This window comes from Loxodonta africana, chromosome 18, assembly GCF_030014295.1.
Source record: "Loxodonta africana isolate mLoxAfr1 chromosome 18, mLoxAfr1.hap2, whole genome shotgun sequence".
Taxonomy (NCBI): domain Eukaryota; kingdom Metazoa; phylum Chordata; class Mammalia; order Proboscidea; family Elephantidae; genus Loxodonta; species Loxodonta africana.
The window spans coordinates 69,412,731-69,432,689 of NC_087359.1; the positions used below are offsets into that span (position 1 = coordinate 69,412,731).

The 19,959-nt window shown below is 41.2% G+C and overlaps 1 long non-coding RNA gene across 1 annotated transcript; it reads right to left on the reverse strand.

Moving 5' to 3' along the window:
* Nucleotides 1–538: 538 nt before the first annotated feature.
* Nucleotides 539–14,460, reverse strand: LOC135228121 (uncharacterized). Its single transcript, XR_010318445.1, has 3 exons — nt 12,384–14,460; nt 2,031–2,187; nt 539–1,433 (listed from the first exon to the last, which is right to left on the reverse strand). It is a non-coding gene; the product is annotated as an uncharacterized LOC135228121 (long non-coding RNA).
* Between the last annotated feature and the right edge of the window lie 5,499 nt (nt 14,461–19,959).

The following is a 19,959-nucleotide window of genomic DNA, read 5'->3' on the forward strand; positions in this document are numbered from 1 at the left end:
TCTTTATCGTTGCATAGTATTCCATTGTGTGTATGCACCACGGTTTGTTTATTCATTCATCTGTTGATGGGCATCTAGGTTGTTTCCATCTTTTTGCTATTGTGAACAATGCCGCAATGAATGTGGGTGTGCATATGTCTATTCGTGTGATGGCTCTTATTTCTCTAGAATATATTCTTAGCAGTGGGATTGCTGGTTGGCTGTAATCTTTGTGGGAGCAGACTGCCAGGACTTTCTTTTGAAGCCCTACTGGGTGGGTTCGAACTGTCAACCTTCAGGCTAAAGTTGGGAGCAAACGATTTGTGCCACCCAAGGACCTTCCTCCTTCCTGTTGTTTGCTGCTGAGTAAGTCCCAACCCATGGCAACCTCAAGTGTGCAGAGCAGAACTTCTCCATACAATTGTCAAGGCTGTGACCTTTCGGAAGCATATCATCAGGCCTTACTTCTGAGGCTCCTCTGGGTGGGTACGAACTGCCAACCGTGTGGTTAGTGGTCCAGCACTTAACCATTTGTACCACAGAGGGACTCCTCCTTCCTCCAAAAAAAAAAAAAAAAACCCAAAAAACAAAATCAAACCCATTGCCATTGAGTCTATTCTGACTCATAGTGACCCTATAGGATAGAGTAGAACTACCCCAAATGGTTCCCAAGGAGCAGCTGGTGGATTCGAACTGATGACCTTTATGGTTAGCAGCCGTAACTCTTAACCACTACACCAGACCTTAAATGATGTTTAGCTATCCAACCCACTCCAGACAGGCACATGCCTCGGGCGAGCCATCTCCAGCCCCAGTCCCGGAAGTAGAGCCTGGTAGGAGTAGTCAGTCATGTGGCTCCACCCGCCTTGTGAGCGAATGGCTTAATCAGGGGCTTGTGGTCCAGTTCTGGCCGTGGGTGAGGAGCTCACTGCTGGGGGCTGCAGGAAAAGATTTTCTTACTGCAAAGGGGGCCACACTGGAAGAGACGTGCTCCTTTTCTGCTATCCATTGTTATATCTGGATGCCGTATCTGAAATGGCTACAGCCTTGTTGCCACCTGAAGAGGAAAACGCTGCAACACTGAGGATGACAGACGGGAAATATGGGAAAACTCGATTTCCTGATGATGTTGCTGAGCATGGATTGTTCGGTCTTTGGAGTACTCCTACTTCTAGTTTTCTTGATATATGATAAAATGTATTTCCTTATCGGTTAAGCCAAGTTCAGTAGGATTTGTTACTTGCAGCCGGAAACAACTAACAGAGATGGTTTGTGCTGCCAATACGTGCGCTGCTCGTGCTCGCCTGAAGGGCTTGTGACTCAGCCGATGACCTTCCCTTCCTTCTGGGGATGTTATGACGGGCTACACTGCCATCCACTGAGCCTTCTGGGTGCTGCCACTTCTTGTCACCATCCCCAATATTGGATGGGATCATGAGAAGTTGGACCCATCTCTGGAGACAAAGACGAAGGTGAAAGTTAGAGAGTCAGAGACTGGGAGGAAACTGGTAGAGTTAAAGAGGTATGTGTGTTGTGTAAGGTGAAGGGGTCAGCAGAGACAAAGGTTGCTCGAGAGACCAGCAGGCAAGTGCTAAAATGGATCATTGAATTTGGGTGGAGTTAGGAAGACAGCTTCCTTAATAAAACCAAACCCAGAAACTCCATGGGTTTGCCCAGGTATAAGGGACACTAAAACTGGTCAGCAGCTCTCTGGTCCCTGAGTTTTCCGTTTCTTTGGGGCTCTTTTTGCTCTGCCTTCACCTGGAAGGCCCAGGTATACACAGTTCCTCCACAGGTACACCCTCCTGGGTTCACTAGCCCAGGTGAAATGGGAGGGAACCTCCTTAAAGATGTAAGCAAACACTCAGGGATCAAAAGCTCTCATACATTTATTTATTTAAATCTTAAACAGCACTTGCTTCTTGGTAGAAATTTTCCAAACACTTTACAAATAGTAATTCATTTAATCCTCACCAGGCTGTCAAGAACACTAAAAACTTTTGCTGATAGTAAAAAAAAAAACAGTTGTTAGAGAGTCTATTCTGACTCACAGCAACTTCAGGTACATCAGAGTGGAACTGTGCTCTGTAGGGTTTTCGGTGACTGATGTTTTGGAAGTAGATCACCAGGTCCTTCTTCCGAGGTGCCTGTGGGTGGACTTCAACTGCCAACATTTTGTTTAGCTGCCGAGCACGTTAACTACACCACCTGTAAGAAGGTAGTATTTTAAACCAGCTGCCTTTGAGTCGATTCCAACTTATGGTGACCCCAAGGAGAAGTATACTCCATAGAGTTTTCATGGCTGTGATCTTTTGGAAGCATATCACCAGGCCTTTCTTCTGACATACCCATGGCTGAGTTCAAACCACCGACCTTTTGGTTAGTAGTCCAGCACTTGGACTTTGCGCCACCCAGGAATTTTTGAAGGTACTATTATCATCATCTTTTTTATGAATGAGGGAATCATTGCACAGATAAAGAGGTTAAATAAACAACTTACTCGGGGGCATACAGCTGGTAGGCGGCAGGAGGACTTGAGCTCAGGCAGTCTGATTCCAGGGTCCATGTTCCTATCACCATGCTATATTGCCTCTCATTATTAACCGATTAAAATATGCCCACGTCCCACACTAAATATAGTATTTTTGCTGTTAAGGTTTCTGAAAGGATGTTCACTATTTTTTTTTAATTACTTATCTATAAGGAACTCTGGAACCCTGGTGGTGCAGAGTTTAAATGCTTAACTACTAACCAAAAGGTGGGCAGTTCAAATCTACCAGCCACTCCTTGGAAACCCTATGGAGCAGTTCTATTCTGTCCTGTGGGGTCACTATGAGCTGGAATCGACTCGATGGCAACGGGTTTTGTTTTTGGTTCTATAAGGAATTTGTTGAATCTATGATTGGCTCTGATTTCTCAGTAATCATTATGAATACTTAGGAAATCCCGGGAAGTGAGAAAAACTGCAAATTGTTTTCCAGTGTTATGAAATTTTAGAATATGAAATTTAACAAAGAACTTGATTGACTACTACTGTGTTTTACAGTTATTTAAACATTCATTATTTTAGGCATTTGCAGTTTTCTCTTTTTATTTTGGAGCCAATAATTTTTTTTTCAGGTCTTACAAGCATTTCTGTAAGCTTTTAATCTTAGTCCCTGTGCACTCAGGGGAGAAACCAACTCTTCTGAAGGACAACAGAGTCCCTGAGTGGTACAAATGGTTAGTGTGTTCAACTCTTAACTAAAAGTTTGGTTTGGAGGTTCAAGTCCACCCAGAGGTGCCCTGGAAGAAAGGCACTGAAAAATCTGTCACTGACCACTTTATGGAGCACAGTTCTACTCTGACACATGACATCACCCTGAGTCAGAACTGACTGGACAGCAACTGGTAAAGGACAGCATGGGAACAGACCCAGAAAACACAGCCTCTTAAGAAGAGCCGGGCTTTCTGTGTCATGGAGCTCAGCCGCCGCCCTCTGCTCTCAGTGCTCACTGGCCACTGTCCTGAACCCCTGCATTGAGTGCATTTGGCATCTACTTCCTACCTCCCAGATCCCTGAGGCCACACATCAGGATGCCCGTCTTAGGCACACGGGCCCTTCCACTTCCCAGAGACAGATGCCCAAGAGCATGCTTGCACCCTTCTGTTTGTAGGCTTACCCAGGTGTGACCTCCTTCCAGGCCACATGCCATCACCACATCCTTCAAACAAGGCAGGAGGTTTCAGACTCACAAACGGGCTTTAAATGAGAATCAGCCTGTTTGTGAGGGACTCTCAGTAGTGAATCGAGAAAAGAGAGATACAATGATAGCTTGAGGCAGAGGTGGGTAAAGTTACTTGTCTGAATGGAATAGGCAGAAAGGAACCCTTAGGAAGACAGGCTGCTTATGACTCAACATATTTTGAGAGGAGAGGAGAGGAGAGGCAGGAGAAGTCTTTGGAGAGGAAATGGTACTGGGTTGTGGGCAGGGACAAGGGGGATTCCTGGCAGAGAGAGGAACTATGTACAGAAGTAACCATGTTGAGAGGGAAAAGACCCACCCTGTGGAAGGACAAGGAGAGGAGTGTGCTCAGTGGCCCTGAGTCACAGCCTCTTCAGTGCACAGATCCTCTCTGGCACCTTCAGAACTTTCCCAGAGCTTGATCAGCCCCTAACCACTTCTCCCTGTGTCCACACAGGAAGTTCTTCCCTGGAGAAAGAAAACAGGCATCCTCGGATTACTTGGCCTCAAAAACTCAGCTGTACACGCGGTAGCTCCTCCAGGTTGTCTGATTTAAATCCTTACTGCTCCAGGAAAACCTGCTATCAGTCTCTCTCCTGCCATGGTGTCTGGTCCTGGTTGACATTATTCAGCTGGGAAGGAGAGACTCTGGCCAGGCAGGGCCACTGCAGCCTTCAGGGCAGATCTGGGGGGTTATCTGCCAAGCCCTCGAAGAGGCTGAAGCCCTTAAGTCAAACATTGTGGTCCAGCCTGGACTGGGCAAGAGTAGACAATGGGTCCAGAAAAATCAAAGGTAGCTGAAAGGTTGGGTAGGGCAGAAGAGATGGCAGACAGCAACCCTGACCCCTTCTGGTCTGACTCCCTCTCTCAGATCAAGACAAGAGGTACACAGGGCCCTGGAATAGAGATTGGACTGGGAGTGGAGGCAGATGTATGTACGGAGGTGGCTGCCTGCAGCCAAAAAACAAGAGGCTGTGAAATGGAAGGTACTACAATTGTGGAGTACCCACCATGTGCCTGGAATTGTGGTGGGTCCTTTCCAAGCTTGATTTCATTGAAGTCTAAACAACAACCCTTTGTGCTGAGTGAAATAAGTCAATTACAAAAGGACAAATACTGTATGAGACCACTTCAATCCATAACACCTCCCAGAGAGGTAGAGTTCCTTAGAACAACTTGTAATTTTGTCTGGAGTTTTATATTTCATCTTATTTTAAATGTAACATTTTATCATTATTAAAAGTTAATTTAATATAATTTATCTATTATAAGTAATTTAAATGTATCATAATTTAATATAATTTAATTTATGATTCATTTAATGTAATTAACTAAATTAATAATTAGTTTAGCAATACATATTCTGATGATTGTATTTATCATTGTTTTGACTTCCCATTACTTCTTCCCAAGCTCACTCTTTCTGCAGATATCCTTGTCTTGTTCATGATCTTATCATTCTGGATGGCTTTCTATATATGATATTCTATATAGAATCCATATCTATAGAACCAATACCTACGATGTTTGCTGTAGATATTTCAGGATACTCTTTATCAGGTTCAAAAAAAAAAAAATTTATCAGGTTAGGGAAGTTTTTTCCTATTCCTGGTTTGTTGCAGACTTTTATCAGGAAACGGTGTTGGATTTTGTTGAATGCATTTTCTGCATCTACTGTGGTATCTTTTCTTCATTCTGTCAATATGATGTATTACATTGATGATGTTTGGATGATGTCATGGATTGAATTGTGTCCCCTGAAAATATGTGTCAATGTGGCCAGGCCGTGATTCCCAGTACTGTGTGATGGTCCACCTTTTTGTCATCTGATGTGATTTTCCTGTGTATTGTAAATTCTACCTCTATGGTGTTAATAAGGCAGGATTAGAGGCAGTTATGTTAATGAGGCAGGACTCAATCTCCAATATTAGGTGTGTCTTAAGTCAATATCTTTTGAGATGTAAAAGAGAGAAGTGAGCAGAGAGAGATGGGGGACTCATACCACCAAGAAACAAGAGCCAGGAGAGTAGCATGTCCTTTGGACCCAAGGTCCCCACGCTGAGAAGCTCCTTGAACAGGGAAGACTGATGACAAGGATCTTCCTCCAGAGCCAACAGAGAGAGGTCTTCCCCTGGAGCTGGCACCCTGAATTTGGACTTCTAGCATTCTAGACTGTGAGAGAATAAATTTCTCTTTGTTAAAGTCATCCACTTGTGTTATTTCTGTTATAGCAGCATTAGATAACTAAGACAGATGATAAACAAACTTTTCATTCCTGGAATAAACCCCACTTGCTCATGGTATATAATTCTTTTAGTAAGCAAATTAATTCAGTTTGCTGTAATTTTGTTGAGGATTTTTCCATCTGTATTCATAAAGAATATTGGTCTGTAGCTTTCTTTTCTTGTAATGTCTCTGTCTGACTTTAGTATCAGGTAATGCTGGCCTCACAGATGAGTTACCCTCTTTTATTTTTGGAAGAGTTTGAGAATGACTTGTGTTAATCCTTCTTTAAACATTTGGAAGACCCTTACCCATTGCTGGTGGAAATGCAAAATGGTATAGCCATTATGGAAAATAGTGTGACAGTTCCTCAAAAAACTAAAAATAGAACTACCATATGAGCCAGCAATTCCACCCCAGGTATATAACCAAAAAACATGAAACCAGAGGCACAAAAAGAGACCTGTACACCAATATTCATTGTAGCACTATTCACAATGCCCAAAAAGTGGAAACAATCTAAATGTCCCTCGACAGATGAATGGATAAACAAAATGTGGTACATACATACAATGGGATACTACTCAGCCAGTAGGAGAAATGAAATCTTGATACATGCTACAGTATGGGTAGAACTTGAAGACCTTATGCTAAGCAAAATAAGCCAATCACGAAAGGACAAATATTGTATGACCTCACTTATATAAAAAGACAAATGTATAGAGACCAAAGTTTATTAGCGGTTACCAGGGGCGGGGGGGGGGGGAAGGGTACTTAACAGTTATAGAGAAATCTCATTAATTAAGGGTAGGGTTGCACAGCCAGTTATTATATTTTCAGTTAATACGTTGTACACCTGTAAAAAGTTGAACTGGCAAAAGCTGTGTGATAGATATATTTAAAACAAAACAACATCAACAACAAAAAAAGAGTAGCTGCTGAGGCTGCTTGTGTATAACCAAAAACCTCACGGGATTTGGCTCCTTGGTTTGGAGGTTTAGAGCCAAGGTTTCATGGGGCATCCCAATTAATTATCCTAATAACATGTTTAGTGCTTCTGTTCTCTGTCCTAGTTCCATGTGTAGTGCCAGGGGACTTAAAAGCTTGCAAGTGGGGACGTGCCAGACACAAGTTGGAAGCAGTGATGCGAGTGACGGGGAAGCTCAGTTAAAAATTTAACTCCTGGAAGCCATGCCAAGATGACAGAACAGTCAAATGCTTCCTGTCATCCCTCTAACAACAAAGACCTGAAAAAACAAGTGAGTTGGATATATATGACAATCTAGGAACCCTAAGCATCAAAGACAAAGCTGAAGAATCAGACCGAGCAACACGTAGAAGAGAGACAATTCCTAAACAGCGGAAATGGAGAATCATGGATCGCAGATTGCCAGGGTCCTGCTAGCGCTGAATCTACACAACACACACAGGTTGAGGCAAGCAGCAACATCCCAAGCTGAAACCCACCCCATCTGGTGCAGCCAAACAGCAGCAAATCTGCACATACCTTCAGAGCCAAACAGGAGCAACACCAGACCTGTGAAAGTTAAGTGCAAGCTCCCAACCCATTCTGAGGACACCATAACCCTTCCCCCACCAGTGATTCATGACCAAGGAGCACTCCCTTCTCCTCATCTATCCCCCTCCCCACTCCAACACCAGTCCCAGCAACATTCAACACCGCCAGGCCCACTAAGCTGGGAACTTGTGGCCCTGGTCCAGGGGCATCTTTGCCCAGCCACTGGTGTAGGGGGTCCAGGGACTTGTAGCATCCTTCATCCCCACTGATTACCTGCACCAGCGCCTTCCTGGCCAATCCCGCATGGCACACACTCATTAGGACGAAATGGGCAAGGCATCCACCTGAAGCCCATATTCATCTGCAACAGCCAAGTTGGAGCTGCAAATTTGTGGCATTTGACACTGACCCACCCCCTGAGAAGGGGCCTCACCCACCCTTACCGGGGGCCTGAGGGCCAGTGGTACCACCTACTCCATCCAGCTGCCCACAACAGGAGCCTGAGAATTAGTGGTGACCCACAATTCCTTGAGCCAATGCCACTGTGTGCCCAAAGACTGGCAGTACTACCACTATGCACTCTAGTGGACAGGGGCATACCCTCCATTCAAGCATGTAAGGATAGCTGGAAGCCCCCTGCCTTGTATGCTACATTGCCCTCCACTACAACCATAGAACTGTGCCTACTCCAAACACCTCCATGCAGCCCTGCCTGTCCAGGACTGTAGGTGAGAGTCTCCACACCACACACTTGGTGACCGACCTCTCGGGCAACTGCACCCCAACCAACCAGTAAAAAATGGAGCACACCCACAACACCCAACCCAACGACCAGGGAGAATACCCCTGCAACCATGGCCAGGTGGCCAGCCGGACAAATTCATCACCTCACAAAAAAATGCCACCTACATCATCACCACAAGAGCAGTGAAAGGCTCCCAGGCTCACATACCTCATGGCTCCTCTGACCACCTGGAAACAGGAGGTGAGAGCTTCAACGAGGCAAGATCAATGACCAGAGTAGCCTACCTATCAGAACAAAACAAAAATTCAGGATGCAGTAAACAAAAATATAATAAATAAATATATAAATATGATAACTTATTGATGCCTCAGAGACAACATTCAATGTCAAATCACATAAAGAAGCACAACAAGATGGTGCCAGCACGTGACCAAAATAAAGAACCAGAAAACCTCCTGTAGGAAGAAACAGCAATGGAACTACCTCATAAAGAATTCAAAAGTCTAATATAAACAGCTCTCCAAGACATCAAGAAGGAGATCACGCAAAACACAGACCAAGCCAAGGAACACGGAGACAAAACAATAGAAGAATTCAGGAAAACAATACAAGAACAAAACAACAGACTAAAAAACAGGCTGCTAGAAACCATACAGAAACAACAAGCAGAAATCCAAAAGATTAACAATAAAATTTCAGAATTAAACAACTCAATAGAAGGTCATAAGAGCAGAATTGAGACAATGGAGTCAGAATTAGTGACATTGAAGATAAATTCCTTGACACAAACTTGTTTTAGGAAAAATCAGAAAAAAGAATGAAGAAAAATGAAGAAAGCCTAAGAATTATGTGCGATACTATTAAGAGGGAAAAACTGTGAGTGATAGGAGTACAGGAACAAGAGGGGATAACAGAAAACACAGAGATAATTGTCAAAAATTTGCAGCAGAAAACTGCTAGTATCATGAAAGATAAGAAAGATAAGAAGATATCTATCCAAGAAGCTTAATGAAGCCCATACAGGACAGACCCTAAAAGAAAGTCATCAAGGTATATCCTAATCAAACTTGCCAAATCTAAAGACAAAGAACCCTGAGAGTGGCTAGGAATAAAAGAAAAAGTCACCTACAAATGAGAATCAATAAGACTAAGCTCTTATTACTCAGCAGAAACCACTCAGGCAAGAAGGCAATGGGATGGCATATGTAAAGACTTGAAGGAAAAAAATTGCCAACCAAGAATTATATATCCAGCAAAACTGTGTCTCAAATACAATAGCGATATTAGGTCGTTTCCAGATAAACATAAATTAAGGGAATATGTAAAAACCAGACCCAGATTACAAAAAATATTAAAGGGAGGAATTTAGTTAGAGAGCCAACAACACCAGACAACAATCCAAGATTAGGACACAGGGCAGATCAACCAGATAGGGAATTCTCAAAAATAAAACAAAGCTAAAAGACTGAAAATAAGGAAATGGAGACATCAGTATGTAAATGACGACAATGCCAAAACAAAAAAGAGGTAATAACAGTGTACTCGCAGAATTTCCATAAGGAGAGGAAGTCAAGGCGATATCAAGAAATAAAAGACAGGTTTAAACTTAGAAAAATTAAGGATAAAAAAGAAGAAAACATAAAGTCACAGCAAACACAAAATCAACAATAATGAAAGAGATGAAAAGAAAATACATAAACAAAAAGACCTCAGCAAAGAAAAGTAAGCAAAACAAAGAAAACTTCAACACCACAAAAAAGACAAAATGACAGGAGTAAACTCATACGTACCAACAAGTACGCTGAATGTAAATGGGCTAAATGCACTTGTGAAGCGACAGAGTGTGGCAGAATGAATGAAAAAAAAAAATGATTCATCTATATGCTGTCTACAAGAGACACACCTTAGACACAAAGACATAAGCTAATTAAAACTCAAAGGATGGAAAAAAATACATCAAGCAAGCAACAACCAAAAAGAGTAGGAGTGGCAATATTAACCTCTGACAAAATAGACTTTAAAGCAAAATCCACCAAAAAGAATAAGGAAGGATGCTATATAATGATTAAAGGGTCAATACACCAGGAGGACATAACCATAATAAACATATATGCAACCTATGACAGGGCACAAAAATACATAAAACAAACTCTGACAGCATTGAAAAGAGAAATAGACAGTTCCACAATAATAGTAGGAAACTTCACCACTTTCAGTGAAGCACAGAACATCTAGAAAGAAACTCAGTAAAGACATCAAAAACCAAAAAACCAAAGATACCAAAAAAAAAAAACCTATTGCTGACTGATAGCCACCCTATAAAGATATAAAAAAAATCTAAATGCCACAACCAACAACTTGACCTCACAGAACACTCCATCCAATGGCAGCAAAGTATATATTTTTTTCCAATGCACATGGAACATTCTCCAGAATAGACCACATTTTAGGCCACAAAGCAAGCCTTAACAAAATCCAAAACATTGAAATAATACAAAGCATCTTCTCTGATCATAATGCCATAAAAGCAGAAGCCAATAATAGAAATAGCAAGGAAAAAAATCAAACACATGTAAACTAAACAACATCTTGCTTAAAAACTATGAGGTAATAGAAGTAATCAAGGATGGAACAAACAAAATGTAGAATCAAATGAGAATGAAAACACATCTTACCAAAACCTTTGGTAAAAGCAGTGGTTAGTGGTTGATTTATAGCAATAAACAATCATCAAAAAAGAAGAAAGGACCAAAATCAAAACATTAACCTACAACTCAAACAAATAGAAATAGAGCAGCAAAAGTAGCACTTGGGCACCAGCAGAAAGGAAATAATAAAGATTAGAACAGAAATAAATGAAATAGAGAACAGAAAAAACAATTGAAAGAATCAACAAAACCAAAAGTTTGTTCCTTGAAAAGATCAACAAAATTGACAAACCACTGTCCAAACCAACAATAGAAAAACAGGAGAGGAAGCAAATAACTCAAATAAGAAATGAGATGGGAGATATCATAACAGACCCAGCTGAAATAAAAAGGATCATAACAGAATACTATGAAAAATTGTACTCCCACAAATATGAAAGCCTAAAGGAAATCGACACATTTCTAGAAACACACTACCTACCTATCTAAACTGACACAAAGTGAGGTAGAAAAACTAAACAGACCCATAACAAAAGAAGAAATTGAAGAGGTAATTAAAAAAAAAAAAAAAGCCCTGGCCCAGACGGCTTCACTGGAGAATTCCAACTTTCAGAGAAGAGCTAAAACCAATACTACTCAAGCTACTTCAGAGCACAGAAAAGGAAGGAACATTCCCAACAAGTCTATCAAGTCAGCATAACTCTGATACCAAACCCAGGCAAAGACATCACAAAAAAAGAAACTTACAGACCAATATCCCTCATGAACATTGTTGTTAGATGCCATCAAGTCATTTCTGACTCATAGCGACCCCATGTACAATAGAATGAAACACTGCCTGGTCCTGCACCATCCTCACCGTCATTGCAGTGCTTGAGCTCATTGTTGCAGCCATGTGTCAATCCATCTTGTTGAGGGTCTTCCTCTTTTTCGCTGACCCTCTATTTTACCAAGTGTCATGGATTGAATTGTGTCCCCCAAAAATACTTGTATCAGTTTGGCTAAGCCATGGTTCCCAGTATTGTATGATTGTCCACCATTTTGTCATCTAATGTAATCATCCTATGTGTTGTAAATCCTATCTCTATGATGTTAATGAGGCAGGATTAGAGGCAATTATGTTAATGAAGCAGGCTCAATCTACCAGATTAAATTTTGTTTTAAGCTAATCTCTTTTGAGATATAAAAGAGAGAAGCAATCAGAGAGACGTGGAGACCTCATACCACCAAGAAAGCAGCACCAAGAGCAAAGTGCACCCTTTGGACCTGGGTTCCTGCCTGGAGAAGCTCCTAGACCAAGGGGAGATCGATGACAAGGACCTTCCTCCAGAGCGGACACAGAGACAGCCTTCCCCTGGAGCTTGCACCCTGAATTTGGACTTCCAGATATAATAAATTTCTCCTTGTTAAAGCCATCCACTTGTGGTATTTCTGTTATAGCAGCAGTAGATGACTAAGACACTAAGCATGATGTCCTTTTCCAGAGACTGGTCCTTCCTGATAGCATGTCCAAAGTACATGAGACAAAATCTCGCCATCCTTACTTTCAAGGAGCATTCTGGCTGTACTTCTTCCAAGACAGAGCTGTTCGTTCTTCTGGAAGTCCATGGTATATTCATTATTCTTCACCAACACCATCATCCAAAGGCATCAGTTCTTCTTTGGTCTTCTTTATTCATTGTCCACTTGTCACATGCATCATCAACACAGACACAAAAATTCTCAAAACAATTCTAGCCAGTAGAATTCAATAGCATATCAAAAAAAAAAAATAATACATCATGATCAAGTGGAACTCATACCAGGTATGCAGGAATGGTTCAACATTAGAAAGTCAAACAACATAATCCACCACATAAGTAAGACAAAAGAAAAAATCACATGATCATATCAATCTATGCAGAAAAAGCATTTGACAAAGTCCAACATTCATTCCTGATAAAAAAAACTCTCAGCAAAATAGGAATAGAAGGGGAATTCCTCAACATAATAAAGGGCATTTACACAAAACCAACAGCCAACATCACCCTAAATGGAGACAGGCTGAAAGCATTCCCTCTGACAACAGAAACCAGACAAGGTTCCCCTTTATCACTGCCCTTTTCAACATTGTGCTGCAAGTCTTAGCTAGAGAAATAAGGCAAGAGAAATAAAGTGCATCCAAATTGGTAAGGAAGAGGTAAAACTATCCCTATTCACAGATGATATGCTCTTATACTCAGAAAATCCCAAAGAATCCACAAGAAAGCTACTGGAACTAATAAAACATTTCAGCAGAGTAGCAGGATACAAGATGAACATACAAAAATCAGTTGGATTCTTCTACACCAACAAAGAGAACTCTGAAAAGGAGATCACCAAATCAATGCCATTTACAATAGGCCCCAAGAAGATAAAGTACTTAGGAATACATCTAACCAGGGACATAAAAGACCTATACAAAGAAAACTACAAGACACTACTGTAAGAAACCAAAAGAGATCTGCATAAGTGGAAAAACATATCATGCCCATGGATAGGTATACTCTACCCAAAGTGATCTACAGATACAATGCAATACTGATCCAAATTCCAACAGCATTCTTTAACGAGATGGAGAAACAAATCACCAACTTCACATGGAAAGGGAAGAGACCCCGGAAAAGTAAAGCATTACTGAATAAGAAGAACAAAGTGGGAGGCCTTACACTACCTGATTTTAGAACCTATTATATAATCATAGTAGGCAAAACAGCCTAGTAGTAGTATAAGAACAGACACAGAGACCAATGGAACAGAATTGAGAACCCAGATGTAACTTCATCCATCTACTAGCAGTTGATATTTGACAAAGGACCAAAGTCTGTTAAGTGGGGAAATGACAGTTCCTTTTAATAAGTGGTGCTGGCATAACTGGATGTCCATCTGTGAAAAATGAAACAAGACCCACACCTCACACTGTACACAAAAACTACCTCAAAAGAGATCAAAGACCTAAATATAAAATCCAAAACAATAAAGATCATGGAAGAAAAAATAGGGACAATACTAGGGTCCTAATACATGGCATAAATAGTATACAAACCATAACTAATGATGCACAAACACCAGAGAAGAAACTAGATAACTGGGAGCTCCTAAAAATTAAACACTTACACTCATCAAAGGAATTCACCAAATGAGTAAAAAGAGAACCTACAGACTGGGAAATAAATTTTTGTCTACAACATATCCAACAAGGGTCTAATCTAAAATCTACAAAATACTTCAACACCTCAATAACAAAAAGACAAATAATCCAATTAAAAGATGGGCAAAGGATATGAACAGACACTTTACTAAAGAAGACATTCAAGTGGCCAAAAGTCACATGAGGAAATGATTGCCATCATTAGCCATTAGAGAAATGCAAATCAAAACTACAATGAGAGACCATCTACACACCAACATTACTGGCAATAATCCAAAAAACACCAAATAACAGATGTTGAAGCAGTTGCAGGGAGATTGAAACTCTTATGCACTGCTGGTGGGAATGTAAAATGGTACAACCACTTTGGAAAATGATGTGATGCTTCCTTAAAAAGCTAGAAATAGAAATACCACATGATCCAGCAATTCCACTCTTAGGAACATATCCTAGAGAAATAAAAGCCATCACACGAATAGGTATGTGCACACCCATGTTCACTGCAGCATTATTCACAATAGCAAAGAGATGGAAACAACCTAATTGCCCATTGTCATGGATTGAATTGTGTCCCCTCAAAATATCTGTCAGCTTGGCTAGATCATGATTCCCTTGTATGATTGTATGATTGTCTACCATTTTATCTTCTGATGTGATTTCCCTGTACATTATAAATCCTATCACTATGATGTAATAAGATGGATTAGTAGCAATTATACTGATGAGGTCTACAAGATAGGTCAGTGTCTTAAGCCAATCACTTTTGAGATATAAAAGAGAAAAGTGAGCAGAGAGACACGGGAACCTCATACCACCAAGAAAGCAGTGCCAGGAGCAGAGCACGTCCTTTGGACCTGAGGTTCCTGTGCTAAGATGCTCCCAGACCAATGGAAGACTGATGCATCGCAAGGACCTTCCTCCAGAGCTGACAAAGAGAGAGAAAGCCTTCCCTGGAGCCAATGCCCTGAATTCAGACTTCTAGCCTACTAGACTATGAGAAAATAAATTTCTCTTTGCTAAAGCCATCCACTTGTGGTATTTCTGTTATAGCAGCACTAGATGACTAAGACACCCATCAACAGATGAATAGAAAACAAATTATGGTACATGAAACGAAATATTACTCAATGATAAAGAACAATGATGAACTAGAGAAACAGCTCACAACATGGATGACTCTGGAGGGCATTATGCTAAGTGAAATAAGTCAATCACGAAAGGACAAATGTTGTAGGAGACCACTATTACTAGAACTCAAAAAAGGTTTACATACAGGAAAAAAACATTCTTTGGTGGTTACGAGGGTGGGGAAAGAGGAGAAGAGGAAATCATTAACTAGGTAGTAGCCAGTGTCAGCTTTAGGGAAGGGAAAGACAACACACGATATAGGCGAAGTCAGCACAACTGAACCAAAGAAAAAGCACAGAAGTTTCCTAGACAAACACATTAAACAACCAAGTAACTGGGGCTAGGGGCTGGGGACCATAGTCTTGGGGAACATCTAGGTCAACTGGCATAACATAGTTCATCAAAAAAATGTTCTACCTCTCACTTTGGTGAGTAGCATCTGGGGTCTTAAAAGCTTACAAGCAGCCATCTCCGATATGACTTTTGGTCTCTTCCTGTCCAGAGCAAAGAAGAATGAAGAAAAACAAAGACACAAGAAATGTATTAACCCAAAGGACTAAAGGACCACATGAACCAGAGACTCCACGAGTCTGAGCGCAAAAGAGCTAGATGGTTCCAGGCTACCACCACCAACTGCTCTGACAAGAATCACAACAAAGATTCCGACACAGAATGGGAGAAAAATGTAGAACAGAATCAAATTCATGGAAGAGATCAGCTGGTCTGTCAGAGACTGGAGGAACCCCAATACTATGGCCCCCAGACACTCTGCTTACTCAGAACTGAAACCACTGCCAAAGCCCACTTTTCAGACAAAGACTAGACAGGCCTATAAAACAAAAATAACACATGTGAGGAACGTGCTTCTTAGTTCAATCAAATGTACGAGACCAAATGGGCAACTGCTGTCCAAAAGCAAGATGAGAAGGCAAGAAAGGAAAGGAACTGGACAAACGGACACAGAGAACCCAGGGTGGAAAGGGAGAATGTACTGTCACATTGTGGGTATCACAACAACAAAACAGTATGTTTATAAAGTTTTTTAATGAGAAATTAACTTAAGTTGTAAACTTTCACCTAAAGCACAATAAAAAACCTTGCAAACGCCCATGCAAGACACAGCAATTGGCCTCTAACTGGAGCAACAGAGGAAGAAGGAGAGGCAGGAATAGGAGGAGGAAATGGGATGAGTGGCTAATTGCCTCAATGAACAACTAGCTGTCTTCTTTACCATGAGACCAGAAGAACTGGATGGTGCCCGGCTAACATGACTGAACATTTTGATCAAAGACTCCACAGAAGAATCCTGATCAAAAAGGGGGAAATGGAGAACAGAATTTCAAATTTTCATGGACTTCAGACTTCCTGGAGCTGTGGAGCATGGATGAACCCCGGAAACTATTGCCCTGAGATAATCTTTAAACATTAACCCAAAAATATTCCCTGAAGTCTTCTAAAACCAAACAATAGTTTAGCTTACCTAGTAAAAAAAAAAGTCTGCCTTGAGCGTCATGCTCTTTTAAGAATGATCTATATGGAATCAAATTGACAACAGCAACTCAAAAGATTAGATAGGAGCCTTAGGGGTCAGTGAGTTTATGGTAATGGGGGAGGAACAACTCAGAAAAAGAAGGGTGAGAATGGCTGCACGACTTGAAGAATATAACCAGTCACTACATCGTACATGTAGAAACTGTTGAACTGATGCATGTTTTGCTGAGTGTATTCTCAAAAAAAAAAAGTTTGAAAGGATTCTCCATGGAAGTCATCTGATCCTGGGCTTTTTCTTTGTTAGAAGGTTTTTAATTACAGTCTTTAATCTCTTTACTTGTTATAGGTCTATTCAGATATTCTATTTCTCCTTGAGTCAGTTTTGGTAATTTGTGTTTCTAGGAATTTGTCCAGCTCCTCTATATTACCTATCTCATTGGCCCACAATATTGATTGACTCAGGAAGCACCAAAAAAGATGGAAGGAACACAAAATTCCGACTCATAGTGACCTTACAGGACAGAGTAGTAGAACTGCCCCATAGTTTCCAAGGAGCGCCTGGTGGATTCAAATTGCCGACCTTTTGGTTAAAAAAATAAAAAAAAAAAATTTTTTTTTTTTTTTGGTTAGCAGGTGCAGCTCTTAACCACTCTGCCACCAGGGTTTCCTAGGGTAGAATTGCTATTCTTATCACTATCTAACACACTGTATGTAACCAACAATCATGAAGACAGCACAGGATTGGGCAGCAGGCAACATTTTGTTCTGTTATGCATAAGGTCACTGTGAGGCAAAGCCCACTTCAGGACACCTAACGGCAATGTAATTTTACTTTAGGAAACCCTGGTGGCGTAGTGGTTAAGAGCTACAGCTGCTAACCGAAAGGTCAGCAGTTCAGATCTACCAGGCTTTCCTTGGAAACCATATAGGACAGTTCTGCTCTGTTCTCAGGGTTGCTACGAGTTGGAATTGACTCGACAGCAACGGGTTTGGTTTTTTTTGTTTTGTTTTTGGTATTTTGTTTATTGTCTTTCCCCCCTTCTAGAACCTGAACTGCAAAAATAGGTTCCTAGGTGCTGCAAGAAGGCAAGGATATTTGTCTGTTCTGCACCAATGTATCTCCGATGCCTAGAACAATGCCTGGTACACAATAATTCAGTACTTTCTGAAGAACGAATACTCACTAATTCGAAGATGTAGATAGACATCACAAAACATCAGTCCTTATTTCCTCCGAGGGTGTAGCTTCTAAACTTTGTTCTTTATTCCTCTAGGTTTCCCTGTCTCCTCCCCGTCTCGGGCTCAACTCTGTCATTTCCTTACTCTGTGCGCCTCCTCAGGCAGTGCCCAGCATGCAGGCATCATCCTGGGCCAGGTGAGGACAACTGAAAGCCCTGGGTCCCCAAGGTCAAGTACTTTGACTAGGGATGCTTGAGGGAGAGAGCTGGGGACTAGGGTCCTGAATATCAGAGTTCCCAAGTGACTCCACATTTTTTCCACAGTTTGACTGGTATTCCTGGGTTCCTAATCCCCCATGCTCAATGCAGATGTCCCCACCCACCGCTAAGGAAGGTGTGACAATGGCTACAGTGATGGGGTTACTACCTGACGTCCATCAGAGCTGTCTTCAGATGCTTCTGGGGTGGCAACTGAGCTCGTGGCAGCTAGACATGTTAATGGGGAACTCTGGGAGTACTGACAACTGGGGTGGACATATCAGAGTGAGAGGCCGGAACTAGGAATTGATTGACTCTTTGTTCTGCTTTAAGTGGCCTGGGACGTCACGAAGAAGAATATTTCACAGGCCCTGAACCCACAGCTGTTTTAAGACGATTTCAAACAGATCTGGACAACCTGGAAAGGGAAATTATGACCTGGAATGAGTACCTGGAAATTCCCTACTAATTCCCGAAGCCCAGCCACATATAGAACTATGTGTCACTATCTAAGCCCAAATCTGCTCTCCCTCCAAAGATCAGAGGCCACCAGTAGGGTTAACATTTTCCCACTGAATTTTATGTGTTCCTGAGTCTGAGTTACTACTAATTCTATTTTCTCCCCTAACTGAGTTTCCGACCTGAATATTTCACTAGCCCACAGTACTGTCCTCACTTCTAGGTCAGCTAAGAGAATACACCATCTTTAACCAGGAGCCATGTTCCTTAGAGAAATCAATTATCTACTCATGTAGTTTCCTCCCGCTCCTGGAAATGCTGCCTTTCTCATTTATTATATAACCATCCTGGAACTGATATTTTTAAATGGCATGAGTTGGAAGTCAGTTCCATTTCATCTATCTGGATAACCAGTTATCTCAGCACTGTTTGTTGGAAAGCCCATCCTTCCTCACTCATCTATAATGCTGACATAAAATCAAGGTGTCATGTATGAATGAGACTATTTCTGGACTGTGTATTCTATTCCATTCATCAGATTGTCATTCCCTGTACCACACTGACATACTACTACAGCTTTATTATGAATACAGCCTAGTATTTTATCAGACATATTTATCCTATTTCTCCTTTAAAGGTGCTTTGGCTTGTCTTCTATATAAATATTAACTGAAAAAACCAAACCCGTTGCCATCAAGTCGAGTCCTACTCACAGTGACCCTATAAGACAGGGTAGAGCTGCCCCAAAGGGTTTCCAAGGAGCTGCTGGTGGATTCAATCTGCTGGCTTTTCTTTAGCAGCCTGAGCTCTTAACCACTGCACCACCAGGGCTCCATATAAATATTAGAAACAGCTTTTCAAGTTCCACCAATAAAATGTCTCATGATTTTTATTGGAATTGTACTGCATCCATATAAAATTTTAAATCTTGAGCCAACTTTGCATTTTTGAGATATATCCAACTGGATTATTTCATACATTGTTGAATTAAATTTGCTAATGTTTTGTTTGCAATTTTCACATCCGTGTTCGTAAGTGAGATTGGCCTATAATTATCCTTTCTTGAGCTAACTTTCTCTGGTTTTATTAGGGTTGTAATTGCCCAACAGAGTGAATTGTATAGCATTTCTCTCTCTTTTTTTCTTTTTGTATTTTTGGAAGATGTTTTCCAAGATTGGAATTATGTTATGTTTCATCAAATATATTGTCTTATGGAAACCCTGGTGGCATAGTGGTTAAGTGCTACGGCTGCTAACCAAAGGGTCAGCAGTTCGAATCCGCCAGGCGCTCCTTGGAAACTCTATAGGGCAGTTCTACTCCGTCCTATATGGTCGCTATGAGTCGGAATTGACTTGACAGCACTGGGTACTGGGTATTGTCTTAGAGTTGTATATAATATTCATTTATTTATTAATTATCTGCAGCAACTATACTTGT